The sequence below is a fragment of the Callithrix jacchus genome, chromosome 9 (assembly GCF_049354715.1).
Source record: "Callithrix jacchus isolate 240 chromosome 9, calJac240_pri, whole genome shotgun sequence".
NCBI lineage: Eukaryota > Metazoa > Chordata > Mammalia > Primates > Cebidae > Callithrix > Callithrix jacchus.
The window spans coordinates 107,331,071-107,346,784 of record NC_133510.1 but is presented as its reverse complement, the minus strand read 5'-3'; the positions used below and the strand labels follow the sequence as shown (position 1 = coordinate 107,346,784).

At 44.6% G+C, this 15,714-nt stretch overlaps 1 long non-coding RNA gene across 1 annotated transcript in view; it reads right to left on the bottom strand.

Moving 5' to 3' along the window:
- Positions 1–15,714, bottom strand: part of LOC118144325 (uncharacterized) — a 42,877-nt gene that overhangs the window by 26,993 nt on the left and 170 nt on the right. The gene's annotated exons all lie outside the window — the stretch shown is intronic.

Here is a 15,714-nt window from a genome sequence, read left to right as displayed (position 1 = left end):
CTCCAGAGTGTGACCCTGTCTCAGAAAAATAAATAAAAATATCACATACTGCCTTTTAAAAATTTGACCAGAAAAATTAGAACCTGAATAATGCTAAGTGCTGGTGGCAAAGAGAGATACAAAAACCCTTGCCATTGGAAACATAGACTGATATCCATTACCCAGAGAAATTAGCCATGACTTAGTCAAATCAAGTGACTCCTCGGATCCAGCAATCCCACTGTGAATGTTATAACCCAAGGAAACGTACATAACTTCACAGGAGACACATACGGAATGTTCATTGCTGTCAAGGGATTTTGTGGTGGCTGTGGGGGATGGATGTGAATACACACCAAGGAGAAGTACACAGTCATGAGCAGCAGTGGGAAAGCTGTTCCCTGCAGTAGCACCATGGACAGACCTCAGAGACTTGGTGCCCATGACAAAAGTAAAAGAAGGAAGATACGATAAAATCATATGAATAAATTAGAAATACAACCACTGCAGACAAAGTTACACCTTAATCATATCAAGAGTGATTGCCCATAGAAAGAGATGGGGAAAGGGGAGAGGAGTAAGAGTTAATTGGAGACGAAGAGATTTTGCACACAGTTCCATGATCTGAGGATAATGATCAACTCACCCTTTAGCACAGATATCTAGTTCTTTAAAGAGGCAGTAGGCAGGGAAGGGTCCAGGCACAGCTTCACCCAGGCCTCGGGCAATGCCACCAGGCTCCACCTCCCTGCTCTGTGTCATCGGGGATTGGCTCTACCCTCAGTCTGGCTTGGACAGAACTGGCACTTGATTAACTACAATTTTCAAGGCAAATACATGTTCTGCCTGAGTATTCCTACTTACTAGGCCATACCCAGACTTGGGGTTGAAGACACAATGTTTTATAGTGGCCTTCCCTGTCTTAGTAATTTTAGCCCATTTCCGTGTGACTTACTAAGGTGTCTGGCATGTCCTCTTGAATAGTTGTGGTCATTTTTTCAAAACTAACAGTACAAACATTAAGCTGTGGATAGAAACATCTATGCTGATAAGAGATCTCCCTTGCATGTGGTTATGTTCTGATCAAGGACTTGAGATAAGCTTATTTATCTATTTTCCAGCAAGCCAGGAGAGAGGTATGGAGTGAATGTTCATTCCATAGGGACTCTAGCTTAGTCAGGATTAAAGCTTTCATGACAGCTTTGCTCTTCCAGTGTGATTTTTGTTAGTGATGGTACTGGGGAAAGCCCTGCTTCAAGTCTCTCCCCAGTGAGCTCCATGAAGCTTCCACCGCTTGTCCCCCCTTCAAAAGTAATTAATCTTCCTGGTGAGTTGGGAGCAGACCAGGGCATCCCTGGCTCTGTCCTTCCCTTTATCTTTCACTCCGTAGCCTGTTGGCAGCATCATTGCCCTTGACTGTTGCCTAGGCATCCTAGGACTGCCAAAATGAATGACCACACATTGGATGACCTAAAACAAAGAGTTTTCTCACAGTCCAGGAGGCTGTAAGTTGAAAATCAAGGTTGTCAGCAGAGTTGGTTCCTTCCAGAAGCTTCTGGAAGATTCTGGGAGAATCTGTTCCATGCCTCTCCCCTGGCTTCTGGGGGCTCCCGGCAAGCCTTGGCCTTCCTTGGCTTGTAGCATCCCTCCAATCTGCTCCCATCTTGGAATACCTTCTTCTCTGTGAATGTCTCTCTATGATCTCTTATTGTAAAGACACTAGGCATTGAATCTGAGGCTCACCCTGATCCAGAATGGCCTCATCTTAACTAATCACATCTACAAAGAGCCTATTTACAAATAAAGTCACATTCTGAGGCCCAGGTTGATGTGAATCTGGGGGGACACTACAACCCAAAACAATGGTCTAGCCCTGCATTTGCCCAGGCCTGGGTGGGTGAATCGGCCTCAAGTAGAGTGATGGTGGGCATGTATGGATTAGTGAGCTGTTGGGTCAGACCTAGGCCACCCATCTGCTATCTCTTCATCAATAATAAAGGTCAGAAGGGGCTAGGCACGGTTGTTCACGCCAGTAATCCCAGCATTTTGAGAGGCCGAGGCAGGCAGATCACTAGGTCAGAAGTTTGAGACCAGCCTGGTCACTGTGGTGAAACCCCGTCACTACTAAAAATACCAAAGATTAATCAGGCATGGTGGGGCACCCCTGTAATCCCAGCTACTCAGGAGGCTGAGGCAGGGGAATTGCTTGACTGAGAGGTGGAGGTTGCAGTAAGCTGAGATTGTGCCACTGCCCTCTAGCCTGAGGGACAGAGCGAGACTGTCTCAAAAAAAAAAAAAAAAAGTCAGAAGGGAGTTCTGACAAATCTCTGCCTTCTGCAGGCAGCAAAACACCTTGTGCTCCAGTGAGAAGTGAGGAAGAGCAGTAGCTTGCTTTGAGGCCCCTTTAAGACCCTGAGGTCCTCCAGGTGCACCTCTAGCCATCCATCTGGGAGCAATCAACATTCTCTAACTTCCCTGGGTGGTTCTGTGCCATTCAATTATGCAGCTACCAACCTGGCATGTGAGCAGAATTTCTAACCAAAACCCCTCCCCTGCAAGAGAGGCGTATCCAAGGAGACTGGCAGGTAAATGTGAACGTGATAAATCAGGATCTTGATGCTGCTTTCTTCTTGTCTTTTTTTTCTCTGAATGGACTCCTGCGCTTTCCTCTCGGCAGACTTGTTAAGGAATGTCATCAAAACTTGGGTGGCACCTAAATGAGAATGGCACCCCATGTGGTTCCAGAACTGTTGGGATACAATCCTCTTCTCCTGGAAACCCAATTCCAGCTCCCTGCTGAGGAAGTAGTGTGTTTGGGAGAGGAGTGGGGATCAATACTACCGCAGAATGATCTGTCGAATCTTCCTTTCTGTGCAGCTTCACAAAGACTAAAGATATTTGCATGCGCCTTCATTTTAGGATCACTGAAAAGATTCCACCTAACCAAGCATAAGAACATACACTTATAAGCCCAGAAGACAAAGATGGTGGCAATATTTTTACAATGGTTAATATCAGAAAATTGGAGTTGAGTAGCTGTAATGGAGAGGAAATTCACATTTGAACTAACCGTAAAAGAAATAATAAATATCCTTGGCCCTCAGCTCATATTGTAGGTGTTAGAACATCCCTCTCTGACTCTAACATCAAATTTACAAGGGTTTTTCCTTAATTCCCCACCTGGCCATAGCACAGAAACCTTTAGTTTGGTGCAGGGAGTGTCTTCATATGTCACTGCTTTGTCACTGACCGTTTCTTCTACTGGCCTTGGGTAAACGAAGCAACTGGGACCTTCCAGTGTGTGTTCTGACCCTGTGAGTGGGCCCCTAGTGGCGTCCTGAGCCCTGAAAACCTATAACCTGACAATATCGCCAGTTGTGGTGGAACATGTTTAAGGAACATGTTTATGTATCTCATCAAAACCAGTCAGCCTAACTGTGCATTCTAGAGGATTTCTTCTAGAGAAACAGTTCAAGAGCACTGTCTATGGGATATGACCCATCCTCACTCCATACCATTTACAGTCTCATTGGGAAAAATTTCAAAGTGCAGTTGAACACATTGACAAGCCCTTGAACTGCATGGGAGTGGGAGGAGGTTGGCTCTGAAGTCTAAACAAAGATGCGCAACATCTAAATTACCTGAGAAAATCCTGTAATGCTCATCAGTACACAGTCCTCCTCCTGCATTTCTACAAAGGGCTAGCGTGATTAGTTTTCCCTCCAGTATTGGGACAGATTTCTGTTTCTTTGTCCGCAAAGATGAAACAGCAGGCTTGCACTTGGAAGATATTTCATATAATGCTCTATCTTTTAGGCACTTTAAGTGCAGAGGCAGACGCTCAAACCACACTAGCTGCATGGAAAGTAAGACTGGGGGGACAGCTGAATCTCTTCTCTCTGGGAAGTAGACTGGATTTTTACTTGTCCTCCATGAGCATGTGGAACCACTGCTCATCTTCACCCTGCACATGCTATGCTTTCCCACTTGCTAACTTGATCAAGGATGCCTTTCTCCACCTTCTCCACTGTCTCTCTCCTACTCAGCTCATGTGTCACCTCCTCCACCAAGCCTCTCAAAAAGCTTTCCTTGCAGAGGTGGATTATATGACCCTCCTCTGTATCCCATAGGATCCTGAGCACTTCTCTATCATTGTGTCCTATTTTGTTCGTGAGTTTGTTTCTTCCTCATGCCACGGTGAGCTCCGGAGGACTGTGGCTGTGTCTCACTCAACTCAGTATTGCCACATATAATGGCATCTAGAAAGTGCTGGGTAAATGTTGAATAAGTAAACAAATGGTTGGCTTAAGGGCTGACTAGAGCTGAAGTACATTGATAGGGTATTCTGGACAGCAACAAACCTATATGCCTGGGACAGAGTAAATTTTCAAAGAAAGGTAACTGCTACTATTGTTTGTAGTACTTCTTGGAGAAGTGTAAAGACTGATAAGGCCCCCAAAGTACTTCTTGAGTGGAAAAATCAGATTCAGGCAGGGTCTTTTTGAGAAAGATCAGCTCGCTAACTGTGATGACAGAGACGTGGGGCCAATTTTCTCAGTGAGGTTACTGAAGTCCCACAGACTCACAGATTGCTGTATGTCAGCAGGAGGTGGGCAGAGTCAACTTGCAGGGACTTGGTCGCATTTCCCTAAGCCTGTGTACAAACAGAAATGCTGATTTTTCTATTCACCGCAGGAATCATAGCTCCTTTCTGCAAAGAAGACCCGTTCATTTCTCCCAGGCAGGCCTTCAAAGGAGGCTCTAAACTTGAGAGAGGTTCACTCCGTCATCAGAAGGTTGAACTGGCAGGGATCTGTGGTTCTTGAGAAACAGCCCTATTCTAACACCAGGTCCAGTGACTCATGCCTGTAATCCCAAGACTTTGGAAGGCTGATGTGGGAGGATCCCTTGACACCAGGAGTTCAAGACCAGCTTGGGCAACATAGGGAGACCCTCACCTCTACAAAAATCAATTAAAAAAAAAAAACTAAACAGGCCAGGTGCAGTGGCTCATGCCTGTAATCCCGCACTTTGGGAGGCTGAAGTGGGCAGATCACAAGGTCAAGAGGTTGAGACTATCCTGGCCAACATGGTGAAACCCCTTCTCTACTAAAAATACAAAAATTAGCTGGACTAATTACACCCGTAATCACAGCTACTGGGGAGTCTGAGGCAGGAGAATCACTTGAACCCAGGAAGCGGAGGTTACAGTGAGCTGAGATCACACCATTGCACTCCAGCCTGGCTACAGAGTGAGAGTCCATCTCAAAAAAAAAAAAAAACTGTAAATCATTAGCCAGGTGTCATGGTGCACACTTGTAGTCCCAGCTACTTGGGAGGCTGAGGTGGGAGGATCACTTGAGCCCAGGAATTCAACCAGTCTAGGCAATGTAATGAAACTTCATCTCTACAAATTGAAAAAGTAGTAAGGTAGGTTGAGGTAGACAGAGCCTCTCCTCATCTGAGAAGGCCAACATTTTTTGTGCATTTTCTGTCTCTGCTTTCTGTGAATATCTATGCCCCTTATATCCCTTCTAGATTCTTCCTTTAGCCATGCTAATGAGTTAGTCTGGTCTTAATAGTGCCTGGGGGCCATTTCCAGGTTAAAAAAAAAAAAGACCCTGTCTTTCAGAAGTTTTCTCTTGCAGGAAACCCAGATTTGTAAAAATAATTTCAAAATCAGGAAGGTGCTTCAGGAAAGGTATCTTAGGAACCAGAAGAGAGGGAAGAAGGGGAAGAGGGGGAAGAGGGAGAAGAAGGAAAAGAGGGGGAAGAGGGGGAAGAAGGGGAAGAGGGGGAGATAAGAGTTCAAAGGAGAAGAATCCCAGGATATATTTTTGGACATAGAGTATGGACTGAGTGATAGACTAAATTGTGAGTGGAGAGGAAACTGGAGAAAGTCAATGATAACCCTTGGGCTGCCCCTAATAAATTCTGCTGCCTCCCAGGTGTGGAAGAATTGGTGATGAAGGTAGAATTTCCAGATATATTTGGCTAAGGCTTCTGGGTACTAGATACGCTTGAATCTAAAGCAACTATCTTGTTCATGCTTCTGTCATTGCCCATGAATTTTTTTCCCCTGGTAGCAACTGAAAGAGTAAACAAAAATGTTCCCAGAAGCAGAAGTATAACAACTATCGAATCAGAATCAGACAAAGCTGGACTTGGGTCCTCACCTAACGGCTTAGAGGCCATCATTTCTCTGAGCCTTAGGAGACTATAACAATATCCTAAAGGCTAGTGAAGATAAAATTCATAATGGCAAGTGTTTGAGCACTTACCAGGCATATGCACCATCCTGAGCGGTTTACATGGACCAACTCATTTAATCCTTATGACCTTCTATGGTATGTGCTGTTATGATCACCCTTGCACAGCTTAGTAAACTGGAGCACAGAGATGTTAAGTGAGTTCCCCAGGGTCACACAGCTGTGCATCTAACCTCTATCCTATAAACTGTAGATAACTTACAGAAACCAGAAAATGACTGAGGCAGCTGTCTCAATCAATTAGAGGTTAATTTAGCCAAGGTTGACGACACTCCAGGGAAAAAAACACAAGTCATGTGTGTTTGTGTGTGACCTGTGCTTTTCCCAAAGGGAGGCATGCGTGACCTGTGCTTTTCCCAAAAGGAGTTTTGAGAATTACAGTATTTATGGGGGAGAGAACAAGCAGGAGGAGAAAAGGGGAGGAAGGGTAGACAGTGAGGCTGATAATTACAGTTTTGTAAGGCTCTGGTTAGCCTCAGTAAATCTACATTTTACATGCTAAAAGAGAATAGAGGAAAAAAGCAATTATGCATTGTCTTGTGCTCAGGAAATCTGTATTTTACCTAAGGTAAAGTAAACATGTGAAAGGAGAGAGGAGAGGAAGTGAGGCTATGATGTGGGGTTGTGAAATTACAGCTATCTGTTTGAGAACAAAAAAAAGATGGTGTTGGTGACTCAGTTCCCAGGCTTCCCTTTCCCTTTGGGATAGTGAATTTGGGGTCCTGAGAGGACTGTTTTCTTTCACATTTACAAATGTTGGTTAATGGTAATTATTTATCAAGGCCTGTTACACCGCAGGAGGTTTTTAAAAATTTTTATTTATTTATTTGTTTTTTATGAGACTCATGCTGTCGCCCAGGTTGGAGTGCAATGGCACGATCTCAGCTCACTGCAACCTCTGCCTCCCGGGTTCAAGTGATTCTCCTGGCTCAGCCTCCTGAGTAGCTGGGATTACAGGCACAGCCACCACGCCCAGCTAATTTTTATATTTTTAGTAGAGATGTGGTTTCACCATGTTGGCTGATCTTGAACTCCTGACTTTGTGATCCACCCACCTCGGCCTCCCAAAGTGCTGGGATTACAGGCCAGGAGCTTTATTTGTATTATTTCTAATTCTTAATACAATGCCAAGAGGTAGAAATCAAATCACTCCTTTTTACAGAGGAGAGAACTGACTTCCAGAGAGCTAGGAGCTAGGTACAGAGCTGGGTAGCAATTGAAAAATTCAAGCCCAGCTCCATCAGATCCCAGACCTCTCTATTCCACATAGGCCTTCTGAGGAAAGATCCAGAAGCTGAATTGAAGACCTCTAGGTTCTGGATAAGAATTTACCTTCCATTGTTTAACAGGTATAGAATTTCAGTTTTACAGGATGAAAAGATTATGGAGCTGGATGGTGGCGATACTTTTACAACATTATAAATGTATTTAATATCACTGAAATGCAACTTAAAAACGATTAAGAGTAAATTTTACGTCACATGTATTTTAACACAATAAAAATTTGAAAAAAATTTACTTTCCATAACTCCCTCTACAACTCTGAGAGAAGAAAGAATTCTGGCTCTTTCTGAAATCTGAAAGAAAAGAGAAAAGGCATATCTAAATAATGAGAGAAATATCTTGGCATTGTCAGTATCCCCAAACCTTGGGTATATCTATTCATGACAATGATGATAATGATGACTTTTAAGTAGCAAAACCCCTTCCATAGGGTAAAAGAATCTGTGTCGCAAAAAGGCAGAGGATGTAGCCAACTACTCAATTGTTTGACCTTTGTCTCCTTGGACAAAGAATTTGGCTGATGGCATTTTGCCCAGTGCTTCCTGTCCAGCACTGAGCTCTAACCCAGGGCTTGCCAGTCACTTAGGACAGCAGGTATCACACTCCAGCATGCACTAGTCTCTCGGAGATGCTGATCAAACACAGATTCCTGGAAAGCATGTGTCCTTACAAAGACTTGTACATGAATATTTATAGTAGCTTTATTCATAATAGTCATAAACTGGAAACACCCATGTGTCTATCAACAGGTGAATGAATAGACCAACTGTAGTACCTCCTGGAGTACTACTGAGTGATAGAACAAACTTGGGCTGGGTGCGGTGGCTTATGCCTGTAATCTCAGCACTTTGGAAGGCTGAGGTGGGTGGATCCTGAGGTCAGGAGTTCAAGACCAGCCTGACTAACATGGAGAAACCCCATCTCTACTAAAAATACAAAATTAGCCAGGAGTGTCGGCGCATGTCTGTAATCCCAGCTACTCAGAAGGCTGAGGCAGGAGAATCGCTTCAACCCAGGAGGCAGAGGTTGCAGTGAGCCAAGATGGTGCCATGGCACTCCAGCCTGGGCTACAAGAGCAAAACTCCGTCTCAAAAAGAAAAGAAAAAAAATTGAAATCTACACAACAGTATAGATAAATCACAACAGCATCAGGCCATGCCGCAAACTCAGATACGAAAAGATGCATCCTATGCGATATCACTTACTTGAAATTCTACAACAGGCAAACTAATCTATGGTGATAACAAGCAAATCAGTACTTACCTTGGGCTGGGGTGAGGAATTTAGCAAAGGAATACAAGGAAATTTTGCAGGGTGATGGAAAAGTTTCATATTTTTATTAGGGTGGTGATTACATGATTGTATACATTTGTCAAAATTCACAGAACTGTAAACTTTAAAAGGACACATTTTATTGCATGTAAATTATACATGAATAGGCTGGGTGCAGTGCCTCATGCCTATAATCCCAGCACTTTGGGAGGCCAAGGCAGGCAGATCACCTGAGGTCAGGAGTTTGAGACCAGCCTGGCCAATGTGGTAAAACCCCGTCTCTACTAAAAATACAAAAATTAGCTAGGTGTGGTAGTGGGCACCTGTAATCCCAGCCCACCACCACACCTACCAGTGGGAGGCTACCACTTGGGAGGCAGAGGTAGGAAAATTGTTCGAACCTGGGAGGTGCAGGTTACAATGAGTCAAGATCAGGCCACTGTGTTCCAGTCTGGGCAACAGGGCAAGATTCCATCTCAAAAAAAAAAAAAAAAAAAAAAAAAAAAAAAAAAAAATATATATATATATATATATATATATATATATATATGAATAAAATTGACTTTTAAAGCAAAAAAGATTTTAAAAAACAGATCCTGGGCTGCACTTCCAAAGATCCTGATTCAGTGGACCTGGCTGAGGCCCAGGAATCTTTAATTATTATTTGAGCCAGAGTCTAATTCTGTCACCAGGCTGGAGTGCAGTGGCACAATTTCGGCTGCCACCTCTGCCTCCCAGGTTCAAGCAACTCTCCTGTCACAGCCTTCCGAGTAGCTGGGACTATAGGTGCACGCCACCATGCTCGGCTAATTTTTGTATTTTTAGTAGAGATGGGGTTTCACTATGTTAGCCAGGATGGTCTGGGTCTCTTGACTTTGTGATCCGCCTGCCTCAGTCTCCCAAAGTGCTGGGATTACAGGCGTGAACCACCACACCCAGTCCCGAGACTTTTTTAACAAAATACCTTATGTGATTCTAAGGCAGAGAGTCAAAGGCCACATTTAGAGAATCATGACCCTGGAGGGCTTAAGGAAGACCAAATCCAGAGACCCTAGAAATGGTTATATCCAGTTGATAACCTTTCCCTTCTTATACCTGCAAACTTTTGCCTTGTCAGTCAATAAATATTTACTGAACTGTTGAGGACTATGAATAACACTTGACTTAGTGGTAGAAAGATAGACAAGGTAGTAATTCAGCAGCCTAGGTGAAGAGGCAGGACTGCTTCATTAAGAGAGGAATGAGTAGTCCATTCACCTTCCTATACCTTTTTGTCATTGTTGTTCTTAATCTCAAGGGCACAGAGTCCTTGGTTTATGACACCCTCCCATCATTGATCCATGAAAGGCTCTTTTACTTAAATAATTTAAATGTAAGTTTGGGTGCAGCGCCTCACACCTGTCATCCCTGCACTTTGGGAGGCTGAGGCAGGTGAATCACCTGAGGTCAGGAGTTTGAGACCAGCCTGGCCAATATGATGAAACCCTGTCTCTACTAAAAATACAAAAAATTAGCTGGGCACAGTGACACGTGCCTGTAATCCCAGCTACTCAGGAGGCTGAGGCAGAATTGCTTGAACCTGGTAGGCAGAGGTTGTAGTAAGCTGAGATCGCACCACTACACTCCAGCCTGGGCAACAAGAGCAAAACTCCATCTCAAAAAAAAAAAAACAAAACGGAATTTAAATGTAAAAAACAAAACTTGGCTGGGCGTGGTGGCTCGTGCCTGTAATCCCAGCACTCTGGGAGGCCGTGGCAGGCATATCACCTGAGGTCAGGAGTGTGAGACCAGCCTGGCCAAAGTGATGAAACCCATCTCTATTAAAAATACAAAAATCGGCCAGGCATGGTGGCACAGGCCTGTAATCCCAGCTACTTGGGAGGCTGACTCAGGAGAATCGCTTGAACCTAGCAGGTGAAGGTTGCAGAGCCGAGATCACACCACTGTACTCTAATCTTGGTAATAGAATGAGACTCTGTCTCAGAAAAATAAAAAAACAACTTGAAAACTTTTAAGAAAAAAGTAGGTTAACAATTTTCTAATTTCAGGGTAAGAAAAGATTTTTCTTAAACAAGACACAAAGTATCAACTATAAATGAGAAGGTTGATACATATGATTACATTAAAATTGAGCTTCTATTCATTAGAGAACACCTGAAAGAAAATGAGCCCTTTGGGAGGACGAGGCGGGTGGATCACCAGGTCAAGAGATCGAGACCATCCTGGTCAACATGGTGAAACCCCGTCTCTACTAAAAATACAAAAAATTAGCTGGGCATGGTGGCGCGTGCCTGTAATCCCAGCTACTCAGGAGGCTGAGGCAGGAGAATTGCCTGAACCCAGGAGGCGGAGGTTGCGGTGAGCCGAGATGGCACCATTGCACTCCAGCCTGGGTAACAAGAGCGAAACTCGGTCTCAAAAAAAAAAAAAAAAAAGAAAGAAAGAAAACACGATTTACAAAGTAAGGGGAAATTTGCAACATGTGTATCTGACAGGAGTATTAAGAACACAGGAAGAACTCCTGTATGTGGATGTTCAATTTGTGTATCCAACTGTGATTTGACATCTTCATTTGACATATTCAAATTATAAAACTAAGCTACTAATACCAACCCACCCAAAACCTGTTCTCTCACCATCTTTCTCATTAGCTAACAGCAATCCCATCATTTTAGTTGGACAGACAAAAACCTTGGCATCTATCCTTGAGTCTTTTCTTTCTCTCACACTTCACATTTAATTTATCAGCAAATCCTTTTGGCTCTGTCTTCAAAATATGTTCAAGTCCTTCTCACCACCTCCACAGACACCACCCTGATTCAACCAACTATCATCCTTCCCCCAGATTATTGCAAAAGATTCCCTGATGGACGTCTGCGTTTGACTCGTCCCTTCATAATCTGTTCTCAACATCACAGCCAAAATGGTTCTTTTGAAATGTAAGTCATATCTGACCTCTCCTCTGAACAAAACTCTCTGCAGCTTCCCCAGTCACGCTGCAGGAAACCCAGTCTTGCCACTGGTCAACAAGGTCTCCACAGGCTCGCTCACCACACCGACCTCACTTCCAGCCATTCGCTCTGTTTACCCTGTGCCAGCCACACTGACCTTGCTGTCTTGGACACTCTGGTCATGCTCCCATCTTGGGGTCTTTGCACTTGCTCTTCCCAAACATCTGCCTGCCTCTCTCCCTTACTCCTCCAGGTCTTTGCTCCAAGGACCACTTCTCAGTGAGCCTTCCCTGACCATTCATATTTCAAGCTGCAAGCCCTTCATACACAGTGCACTTCTTTCCCCATTTCCAACTTTATCTTCATAGACCTTCACTACCTCTCAGAATACACATATTATGCTTTTTAGAAAATGTGTATTGACTCTCTCTTGAATAGAAGTTCTATGTGGTCAGCAAATTTTTTTTTCTGAGATGGAGTCTTGCTCTGTCACCCAAGCTGGAGTGCAGTGGCACGATCTTGGCTCACTGCAACCTCCGCCTCCCAGGTTCAAGTAATTCTCCCACCTCAGCCTCCCAAGTAGCTTGTTACAGGTGCCTGCCACTGCAAGTGTCAGGTTAATTTTTGTATTTTTAGTAGAGATGGGGTTTCAGCATGTTGGCCAGGCTGGTCTCGAACTCCTGACCTCGTGCTCCACTCGCCTTGGCCTCCCAAAGTGCTGGGATTACAGGTGTGAGCCACAGCACCCAGCCCCCATGCCTAATGTTGGATTCAATCTTCAGGACTCAGCTTAATCTCCCATGCTACATTAGCTACCATCCCTCCCCCCATTTTATATTCTCATGCTGTCCTCCATTTTCCTCCTTAACACTTATCACAATTAGAATTATATAATCATCTGTGGAACTGTGTATTTGATGTCTGTCTCCCCCACCCATCTACAATCCAAGAGACCTTCATTCTCCTGTACTTTACTATCCCCCAGTGCCTAGCACAGTGACTGGCACACAGTAGGTGGTTGACAGTCATGTGTTGAATGAATGAGTGGATGCATGGATAGATAAACAGTTTGTCTTTCATTTACATTTTGGATAAATAGTTATCAGGATATTGTGGACTGGCTTTCTGCTCACCTCTCCCCACTTCCTTTCCTATAACTTGAAGAATACATCAGAGTATTATTTTCTTTCACCCCAGTCTTATGATTGCTACTTGATTTTACATAAAGGGATTACTGGTAAAAAGGAAGGATTAGTTTGGACTATGATCCATTCCTGATAATACCCTACAGGAAACATTTTCTTGAGGATTAGACAACAAGATTTCAGAGGCAAGATCCTGTTTTGCCTAGGGTTGATACTAGGCAACCAGCTCTCCTCCAGCCCCATGATTAGACACCAGGCAGACAGGAATCAAGCCTCAGGCATGTCCCTATGGGAGAAGGGGGAGCCTTGTTGGATTCTTATTCCCCAGTCATCCAAGCGTGCAGTGTCTCAAAAACATTTTAGCCAGTTCCCTAATTTTGAACACCACTAATCTTATGAACAAGAGCCCATTTCTTACCTCTATTAGGTTGTTAGCCACAAGTTTTATCAATAAAAACCTACTTCTGCTACTCTGTGCTAATTAGTAAGACACCTGGTGTTGATCAATGAGCTGGAAAACCGAAGAGCTTGCAGCAGGTGTCCTGAGGTGTGACTCTTCTGAGCAAACGTTAATTAATCACCTCTGGCATGTGGATTTCTCCCTGGATGAGTCAGTTGAGCTGCTATAACAGATTACCATTCACTGGGTGGCTTAAACAACAAACACTGATCTCTCGCTGTTCTGGAGGCTAGGAAGCCCAAGATCAAGGTGCCAACAGATCCGAACGCCTGGTGGGACCAGCTTTCTGGCGTGCAGACGGCTCTCTCCTTGTTGTATTCTCACAGGCCAGAAAGACAGGGAGCTACCTCCCTGACCCCTCCCCATAAGGGCACTAATTCCACTCAGGAGGGATCCACTTTCAGGATCAAATGACCTCCCAAAGGCCCCACCCTCTAATATCCTCACACTGGGGATTAGGCTTCCACATAGGAATTTTAGAGGGACATAAATATTCAATTCACAGCACAAATGCACACATCTATATCACGCCATCTAGAACTACATATCTTATAGTAGATTTCAGACTTATAACACTAAGGCGGTTTTTTTGTTTGTTTTTTTGAGACGGAAGTCTCACTCTGTCACCCAGGCTGGAATGCAGTGGCACAATCTCAGCTCACTGCAACCTCTGCCTCCTGGGTCCAAGCAATTCCCCTGCCTCAGCCTCCGGAGCAGCTGGGATTATATTCAACCACCACCACACTCAGCTAATTTTTATACTCTTAGTAGAGACGGGGTTTATCTGTGTTGGCCAGGCTGGTCTCGAACTCCTGACCTCGTGATCCGCCCGCCTCAGCCTCCCAAAGTGCTGGGATTACAAGCATAAGCCAGACTCCCAGGGAGTCCTTGCATAGAATTCGGGCGATCCATGATTTGGGTGGGGAAGAAGTTACTTCTTTCTTTTCATTGACCTCAGTATTTGGAAAACCCTGATTTTGTCATCAATGGAAGTCAGCTGTTTTTATATCCCAATATAGCTGCTGTGTATATCTTGAGATATCACTGACATTCATTGCCTCTTCTAGATGATTCACCCACTGATGGATCTTTAACTGTATTACTGTATCACAATAATTTCTATATTGCTATATCATATATTAATATGTAATAAATCTATTTCATAATGATCAGATAACTATACTGCAATAGAGTGGGTTTCCTTTGCAATCCTGTGACTTTTATTTTAGGCATTTATAAACATTAACTTCAGAAGGGGTCCATAATACAAAAATAGAATTTCTGACATGCCTGAGAACTGTCTTGCCTCACAGGCTAGTTCTCCAACACACTGCTTTCCTTCTGAGCTTCTGGACTAAAAATTTGCAGTACAGTCTCTAAGATTCTGGCCAACCAGGAATATCTGATATTCCATGGCTTCGAGTCATTCTGCCAAGATACTACTATTCACTAGGTTCCTGGGAAAGCGGACTCTGAGACTGAGATTTGCATGCAGGACGTTAATCAGGGTCTACACACAACCTGTCCTGTAAGGGGAGCCAAGGATACAGGATTGGCACGAGGGAGAGGCTGAGCGATGGTGCAACCACAGCTGAGGGCTTATAGCTTATCCGATGTGGCTGACCTCAGGGAAGCGGATGTCCTGGGGTGAGGCTGGGCCCTGTGGGGATGCAGCTGTTAGCTGTCAGTGACCAACAAGCCCAACAACTGGGACAGTAAGTGCTTCAGTCCTGGAGGGGGTCTGAGCAGCCCAGCAGGACATCCAGGACACCGACCCCCCAGTGCGTCCTGCCGTGAGTCACCCACCTGCACGAGCTCTCTCTACTGCACAACCGATCTACAGGACGTGCTTATCATTGCCCCATTTCACATCTGAGAAGCTGAAGTTAGGGGCCAGCAGGTGAGGCCTCAGTGAAGCACCGCTGGGAGGGGCTCACCTGGGCGGCTCTGACGTCTGCTGGGCTCCCAGTTGCCCTCTGCGTATGGGGGGTCAGTGTTGCCAGCAGACCCTTCCCTTACATCTGAGACTGCAGGTGATACAACTCGACCAGTTCTCCAAATTAGAATCAGTAAGCTGAAGAACTCCTCTGTTTTCACTCAAGCTTCCCCTCAGAACTTGCTTCTCCTTAACACCTCCTGCTTCTGATCTGAAACCTCCCTATTTAAGTCCACAGCCCTGGTCTCTTCCCCACTCCACCACCAAACCCTGCCTCCCACCGTCCTCCTCCATCCTGATCCTCCCTGGCCTTCACAGGCATTTCCATCCTTCCCTTCCCACTGCCACACCCACTTTCACTCAGGAGCCTCAAGAGCTGTCTGGTGGCTACTGGCTCCTATTCTCAGCTGTATTAGTC